At 41.1% G+C, this 8,524-nt stretch overlaps 1 protein-coding gene across 4 annotated transcripts in view; it reads right to left on the reverse strand.

Annotated features, from left to right (window-relative positions):
- Positions 1 to 6,873, reverse strand: part of SESTD1 (SEC14 and spectrin domain containing 1) — a 55,213-nt gene extending 48,340 nt beyond the window's left edge. Inside the window, exon 1 of one of the 4 annotated variants that reach the window (XM_070731851.1) lies at positions 6,326 to 6,873. The gene's annotated coding sequence lies outside the window, so the exon portion shown is untranslated. Of the gene's footprint in view, positions 1 to 6,148 lie in introns of all 4 variants that reach the window. The other 3 variants (XM_070731853.1, XM_070731854.1, XM_070731852.1) reach the window with 3 other exon arrangements.
- Positions 6,874 to 8,524: the final 1,651 nt, after the last annotated feature.

The raw sequence follows: 8,524 nt of genomic DNA on the forward strand, positions 1-8,524 counted from the left end.
CAAAACTTAGAGGAGAAGGAATGAAAATCAATAGAGAAATCTGACAATTTCTTTTAAGACAACATTTATTCAATATGTTGCTCATTTAGTAGATCATTCCATTGGCATCCTTCAGTCTCGAAATACCATGGTATCATGCTCTGGATTCCCCAGTGAGTTTTACTAGGTCATAAGATAATGGAAAGTGGTCTTAAACGTGAACATTTAAAGCAGGATTCCACTGCCTTTTGGAGCTAGTGTACAAAAAGAAATCTGAAAACATACTAAGACATTCATAACAAATCGTTAGTATTATGGCCAAGTTTAATTTAAAAAACCCCACTCATTTGGTTCAGCGTTAACTGGTACAGTTGAATCCCACCATTTTCTCCTATTAGAAATGGTCCCCTCCTAACTGAAACTCATTACTGCATTGTGTGTGTGTGTGTGTGTGTGCGCACGCGCGCGCACGTGTGTACAAATAGACATAATAGCACTAGCACCTTGAGCTATATACTGCTTCATAGTGCTTTACAGCCCTCTTTAATCAGTTTAAAGGGTCAGCATATTGCCCCTAACAATCTGGGTCATCATCTTATATCCTCACAAGGATGGAAGACTGAGTCAACCTTGAACAGTTGAGAATCAAACTACTGGCACTCAACAAAATTAGGCTGCAATAATGCATTCTAACCACTGTGCCACCACGGCTCATAATTCCAAATAAAACTCAGAAGATTTACTTGAAAAATCTTTTCTATAGCATATAGGCTTTTCTTTTTTAACCCTGCTGTTCTGTTCGGGTCTGTGAGACCCGAAATCAAGGTTTGAGACCCTGTAAAAAATTTTCCCTGCATATCTGAAACTTGAAATTTCATGACTTTTCATCATTTCAGGGGTTCTCTCTATGAGAATTTTTTTGGGGGGGTGGGAGGTTTCTTTCTTGCTGAAAAAAAAAAACTCCCTAATGTTATGTTCCCGGGTCACCCTGACCCGGACCGAAAACTCTTCATTTGCAGTGCTTATGTTTGGTCTTTTTGAAAGCTTTTTTCACTTGGAAAGTAGTCTGAACATTTCTTCACACAATGGAATGAAAATTGAACTGAAAAAATTAATCCTTATTGGTTTATTTTGCCCATAAATGTGCCTCCCCCCCGTTTTTGTGAAAGTTTTTTCAATTTATGGATAGTTTTGCTTGCAAAATGCAGTCTATTTTACTGGAGTTGGTGTGGGAATGGTACCTTGAACATTTCTGAATATAAGAAAAATATAAAGGAACTGAAAAAAATGATTCTTACTGGTTTTTTAACATCAGAAACAAGGCCTCCCCCCCCCCCTCGGCTGCTTGCAATCATTTTCACTTTTTATTTTTTTATGCTCCAAATCCAAAATATTCTTTAAAATCTTAGGCATTCATTTACTCAATTTAACAATGCTGATCATCAAAAAATATTTTTGGGGTGGTGGCTAATTGTTTTCTGGGCAAAAAAAATTCATAACTTCGAATCTGTTTCTGTTCGTATATGACCGGACCAAAAATATTTTTTTTAGGTACTTGAATTTGATCTTTTTGAAAACTTTTTCAACTGGAAAACTAGTTTGAACATTTATGAACATAATGATATGAAAACTGAACTGGAAAAATTGAGACTTATATTTTTTATTTTGATCAAAAAGCCCCTCCCCCCATCCTTTCTGAATTTCGTGTCAATTTCTATTTTTTAAGGCTACAAATCCCTAAGAAATTTTCCCCCCAAAAGGTTTGATATACTAAATTGAACATTTCTGAATATAAGAAAAATATAAATGAACTGAAAAAAAATGGTTCTTATTGGTTTATTTTTGCCACAAAAGGGACACACCCCCCCCCCCGGCCTTGCTGTGTGCCATTATTGTCACTGTTTATACATATTTGTCTAGAAATATTTGGAATATCCTTTTGAAAATCAACCACATTGTAGCCAGATAACTAATTTTATGAAAGAAATCCATTTTACTAAAAAAAAGTATGTAAGTTTGAAATTAACAGCATAATTTTTATATAAATTGAAATAACTTTATATGCAAAATAAACCAATATGCATCAATTTTTCCACTTCAATTTTCATATCATTATGTTCAGAAATGTTCAAGCTACAAATCCAACACCAACTTTAGCAAAATTGAATGTATTCTGCTAGCAAAACTATCCATAAAGTGAAGACTATGTCACAGAAACGGGGGGGAGGCACATTTATGTGCAAAACAAACCAATAAGGATTAATTTTTTCAGTTCAATTTTCATTCCATTGTGTGCAGAAATGTTCAAACATGTTTCCAGGTGAAAAAAGCTTTCAAAAAGACCAAACATAAGCACTGCAAATGAAGAGTTTTCGGTCCGGGTCAGGGTGACCCGGGAACATAACATTAGGAACTTTTTTCGAACAGCATACAAGGGTTAAATTAAAAGAACATTTGAAAGAAAAAATAGAAACAGATATATTTTTTTCATACTGCCATCCACAGAGTCATATAAAATATTTAAGCTTTAAAACAAGTCCTTGTAATATGTCATTACTTCTGGGGCTTCTCAGAGACTGGCCAACACATTTCAAGATTGGATCCTAGGTATAACCAGATTTACCTCAAGACAGTATGGGTATGGCCTATTCTGATATAGTCAAGTTTGTGACTGGAAATCTGAAAAACACTTGAATCCAGTATCTCCCTCCCCCCATTCCAATACATACTGTATGAGTGCTCAAATATTTTTAAAAATTCCTTCCCCACTTAGTGGTGTGGTACTGCTATGGTGTTGCCATTTGCAATATGGATAAGCTCTGTAATAGTAAACCAGAATTAAACTTTGCAAAGGATTTTAATTCAGAACAGGGTAGACTAGAGTTGTAATATTACTGAAAAAGTTGGGAAGAAAGGTTTAGGATAAAAATGGGAATGTGAAAATAGAGGCAATATCTCTTTTTATATCAACTTTACTGGATTTCATCATTTTTTCTAGAAATTATCATTTCTATTCACATCTCTAGGTTAGATTTTTCTAACCTATTTTGAGTGGGAGAATAACTGTCCTAATCTGTCCAAAACTGCACTGGATTTGAACTTTTGCTCTTAATTAAAGCATAGCTCTTATAGGTTTCAATTATTGTGAACAACTATTTCAAACAACTATTTCTTCAAGCCACATTCAGACACAATGAAAAATGACTTTGGAGTAATGATGTTCACCTGGTGGTGTTTCAATACTACATACACAGATTTAAATGTGGTCTTGTACCCCAATCTTGAGGATAACCCAGTGTGTTTTACACAGAAGTAGCACTTATACTGGTTAACAACTAAGCCTACATCTGTTGCAGTATTGTAAATAGAACAATCTCAAAATAGAACATGGAAGTTTTAATCAGGAACAATATACAGTAGCCAGTCCTATGGGACTCAGTGTGTAACTGAATTGTTTTCAGACTATAAGCTGCTAAAGGAAGGAAAGGGGAGCATTAACACCAGTGGTGGCTTTTGAAATACTGTATGTTATACTGTGCCAGGAAGACTTCATTATGCAGGAAACTTTTTTTTTTATAAAGTATCAACTCCAAACGTATTTCAAGCTGAGGATCTCTACAGATATTAAACACAGTGGTATAGTCTCTCTTTTAAACACACCAAATCCCCATATGACTCCCCCCTATTCAAGACTGATTTCCTGATTAAAATGTTATGTTCCATAGCATAACACAATTCAGGCTCTTATTCTTTGGATACAGAAAGTATGTATATAAATATTATTGGTAAAATTAATGATCCCATTATAATATTTCCATAGAAGCAAACAATTCCAAATACAGAAGTCAAGGACAAATCAACTAGCAATGGATTAAGCATCATCAATCTACATTATAGATCTTTCTACTTTTTGTAAGTATTCTATTCAGTACCCAAGGCCTAAATTGTACACTAAAATGCAGCTTATAGTAATTTTTAAAAAAATCTCAAAACTAAATTTTATGTACTCCGTTCTTTATCCCACCCTTAATATTTTAGTTCCAAGAGGCATGCCAGGGCAGTCTACTGAGCTAAGTTGCATCAGTGTAAATAATAAAAGTATACAGCTAAGATTCTAGGGGAAAAAATTGGAGGAATGCAAATTGTTGAATAATTCTGTAACTTGCCCAGAAGTACTGTTTTTTTAAAACTGTCCTGTAGTAAAAATTCCAAATTCTACTATTTCTATACTTGGGAAAGTATATGCTGCCATTTGCAGCTGGCAGCATTTTTCTGCCAGCTGCAAATGTATCCTTGTTCATTCTCTTACCCTTTCTATAAATCAGTAAAGAAGAAACACAGATATATAATATTTGATTTTTATTACTTGAGAAAAGCCTTTCTATCCATTTTGTTTTTACAAAGTCAACCTTCAACCTCAAATATCAATCTGTAAAATTTAAAAAGAGGAATGATCTCTTCACCAGAGTAACAGACTTCGATGATATTCTGCTTTTTGTCAGAAATATTTTTATTAAGGAATTTTCTCCATGAAGCAATGCTTTTACACATCAGAAGGTCACAATCTACAGAAAATTTTCAACAGATTATAACCAAGTGTTGTCACACAAATCAGATACGAAGGCCTAATGCCACAGAGGGGAGAGAAATTCATGTTTTCAAGATTTCCTGCACTGTTTCAAACATATACACTTAATACCAATGAATCCACAGATATTATTTGATACAGGAAGATGGGTGTGGAGAATGGAAAGAAAATTCAATTTAATAAAAAATGATGCCACTGAAATCATCTGTTTGAAATTATAATCACTCTTCCTTTGACAGTGGATCAATAAAAAAAATATGCCCAATTCAAACTGGAAAAATACATTTAGCTCAAAAAAATAAAAACATCACCATGGTGATGAAAGAACATGGCAAGTATCCCTAAGAATTGTTATCTATCTCCAAAAGGCAGAAAGAGAAAAATAAATCAGTGCTGTTATAATGTTTGTAGAGGGTATCTACAAACAATAATATTTACACAAGAGAGTATCTACACTGTCACAATTTCTTTATGTGTAAATAACTGCAGTCAATTACAGTACTTTGCAGTAAAGACACAGAAAAAACACATTACCTGATTTTTGCTATTTGCTATGGAATGGCTCCAGATCTATTTTAAAAAGTAACTCCTCCTCCTTTCCATTTCCCAAACAATGGTTTAGAAATGCTTTTTTAAAAAACCTTTAGATTATGCAGAATCTGTCAACTGGCCATCTTTCTCTAGGTAGAGGCAATACTGTATCAAACAATGGACCAACCCAAGACTGTGGAATCCATCACTTTGGTCATACCTTACCTACCAATACATTTGAAAGGGCAAGATGGCAATTTTACTACCCCAATGCTAAATCGTCAGAGCAAAAGTTTCATGTGAAACCAGGCGCACTCAAAGATGTAGGGTTTTTTAATCGTTCTGAGTAAAAAAATAATCAATAGCTTTCTTCCTTCTCAGAATCATAAGTCCTTTTGTTCCAGGATTTAAAAAAAAAAGTCTAGAAAACCTTATTGTGGAAATAACATAGAAAACTAGGGGAAATGATATTGCTTTAGAATAGAGAGAGAGAGAGATACAGAGAGAGAGAATTGGTGCCTTCAACCACTCTTTGCTCAGGGCTAGGGTTGCAAAATGTCAACAACACAAAGGGAAAGGGAGAAGGAACAGAAGAAAAGCACGGACTCTTCCCTACCAGCGGCTGTGTGTGTGTGTGTGTGTGTATGTTAGTTACTCCACGTTATAAAGCTGTATAAAACCTACCCAATAGGCAAATAAGGAAATACAGTACCTGTTGCTCTGGTTCTTAAGGCAATTCTTGCTTAAGGCAGAGCCCTCCCCTCCCCCCCCCACAAAAGACAGGGGCAAGCCACGTTGAAGAAAGCACTTTCCGCCACGATTAAAAAAAAAAAAAACTACCACCATGCAGTGGCAGAAATGCCAGGTTGTAGGAAAGGGGAAGAATGGCTGGAGGGGGGAGGGATTTTATGAACACACTCTCTCTCTCTCTCTCTCACACACACACACACACACTTTGACACTCACACCCACCCACACTGATTTAGGTAAACATGCGGCGGCAGCCTATTCCCCTCATTCCCAGGAAGCTCCCACCCAGCACGGTTTTACCTCCGCAGCCTCAGGAGGGAGCAGCCAGCCAGCCACGGCGAAGCCACCCAAGCGGCGGGAAAACAAAGCCTGCTCAGGCTGCAAGGCCGGGCCTGCTCTGCTCTGGCCTCTCTCTCTTTCTCTCTCCGTCCGCTGCAGCTCCCGGGAAGCGCCTGGCCAAGCAAAGCCACAACTCACCTGGGCCGAGCGTGGCCGTTTTGCGCTTGCCAGCCCAGCGAGGGGGCCGGCCCGCGGCGCCGTTTTTGCTGGAACGGGAAAGGCGGGACCAAAAGGCCGGCCGCGAGCGAGGGAGCGCGCGGCGAGGAGCGTCGCCGGGCTTCTTCCTCCTCCACCGCCGCCGCCGCTGCCTTCGCTACCCAAGCAGACAAAAAGCAGAGGGCCGGCCGGCGGAGGCTGCTTTCGCCACGGCTGTCAGTCCCGGCGAAGGCCGCGCGTTGCTTAGCCGCCGGACCCGCTCCTAGCCCCCTCTGGAGAGCGCGTCGCCTTTTCGGAAGAAAGCCCACCCTGGGTCAGAGAAGGCGATGACACGCATCCCTCCCTGACACTAACACGCGCAACGTGCACATTCCCTCTGCCTCTCTCCCTCTCGGCTTGCCGCTGCAGCTGCTCTCAGGCAGGGTCAGCCCAGAGAGCCCGCAGTGACAAGCCCCACCCTGAAGTTGGAACAATGCACCAGCCGAGCCACCCGCCTTGCGCGGCTCCTTCTTTCCTCAGGCCTCTTCCCCCTGGGGGGGGGGGGGGGGGGGAATAGGATCGCGCACTTGTGCGCAATAGCCTCGGGGCTCTGGTTTAGGGCGAAAGGGACAAAGTGCTTTCCCTTTGACTTTTCGTTTTCGCCACGGCGGCGGGATTAAGCGAATTGATCCCGAAGGCTCTCAAGACGACAAAGGCCGAGCTGAAGAAACGAGCATTTTGAAGCGATTTGGAGTGCTCCGAAATCGTACTGGGCACTTCTAATTTGACTTAAGCGCATCAGTTCTCTGCTATCGCGGTTCGGATGCTGTATACTTCCCCCTCCCTCTCCTTTCATTGTCGCCCTTCCTTCCTTTCACCAATGCTGGATCACCCACCGCGGTCTATTTCCCCCCCCACCCACCCTTTTTCTCCCCCGTCTACCGTAGAATCCTGGTCTGAAGTAGGTTGGGGAATGAGCAAAGGTGCATTCTTATGAATGAGGCTTTTTCCAAAGCACGTGGCCCTTGTGAAACGTAGAATTGCTGACTCCCCCCCTCCTCTTTTCTCCTTCCTTTTCTTCCCTGCCTGATCAAGAATTATCTCCTGTGGCTTGTGTCCTTGTCTAGGGCTAATGAAGACCCTGCATTGACAAGGATTTCGGAATTGTCTTTTTTCTTTCCAGGAAAAAAAAAGTGAGGGTGGATACAAGAAAAAAATCACTGCATTTTATATTGCCCTTTTGCCAGTGATGAGCTCCTACGGGTACAATCAGGTACACAGAACCGGTAGATAAATTTTACATTTTTTTCTTTTATTCCCTTCTGGGTTCTAGGTATGTTTTTCCTATCACAGTAAATGAGGTTGAATGTGTACAATGTGACTAAGTCCTTAAATTGTCAGATTCTTCCCTAAATGTCCTTAGTCCCTTCCAGCACTGATGTAACCCACCTCTTAATTGAAAGCTTCCTATTTTGTGGATTCCTGCGGCTTCAGATCCGCCATGTTGATCCACATCAGCAGACGTTTTTCGCGTCGGGTAGGGAGGGTGCCCTCCGCCACAGTGGGTGAATGCCTTTGCCACACTGGTGCTCAGGATGCCCCTCTTCTCCACATTCTCCTTCAGATTCTCGTGCCTCGAAGGGTCCCCAGATCGCGAAAATAAAGCAGCCTTCAGGAGTGAGCGAGCTCCTGTCCTGCTGCAACACCCCACATCTCCACCGGAAGTCCCTATAATGTGTATTTTTGTGTGCCTATATGTAATATGTATGTACACATATGGCCTACATACATAGGATTAAATACTAGTATACAGTGATCCCCCGAGTTTCGCGATCCCGATAATTGCGAAAGGCTATATCGCGATTTTTCCACCCGATGACGTCACGCCCTTTCTTTCTCATCTTTCTTTCTCTCTCTCTTTCTCTATCTTGCTTCTTCCTCTCTCACACTCTCTTCCTCCCTCTCTCATCTCTTTCTTTCCTTCTCTCTCTTTCTCTATCTCTCCCCCTCTTGCTCTCGAGCGGCAAGCGAGCAGCCGGGCGGGTGGGCGAACGGGCAAGCGGCAAGCGAGCAGCCGGGCGGGCGGGCAAACGGGCAAGCGGCCGGGCAAGCGGGTGATGGGCAAGCGGCAAGCGGCAAGCGATCTTGGGGTTTCCCCTTTGCCTGGGCGGCGGGAAGACCCAGGGAAGGTTCCTTCGGCCG

The sequence above is a fragment of the Erythrolamprus reginae genome, chromosome 1 (genome assembly GCF_031021105.1).
Source record: "Erythrolamprus reginae isolate rEryReg1 chromosome 1, rEryReg1.hap1, whole genome shotgun sequence".
NCBI classification, from domain to species: Eukaryota; Metazoa; Chordata; class Lepidosauria; order Squamata; family Dipsadidae; genus Erythrolamprus; species Erythrolamprus reginae.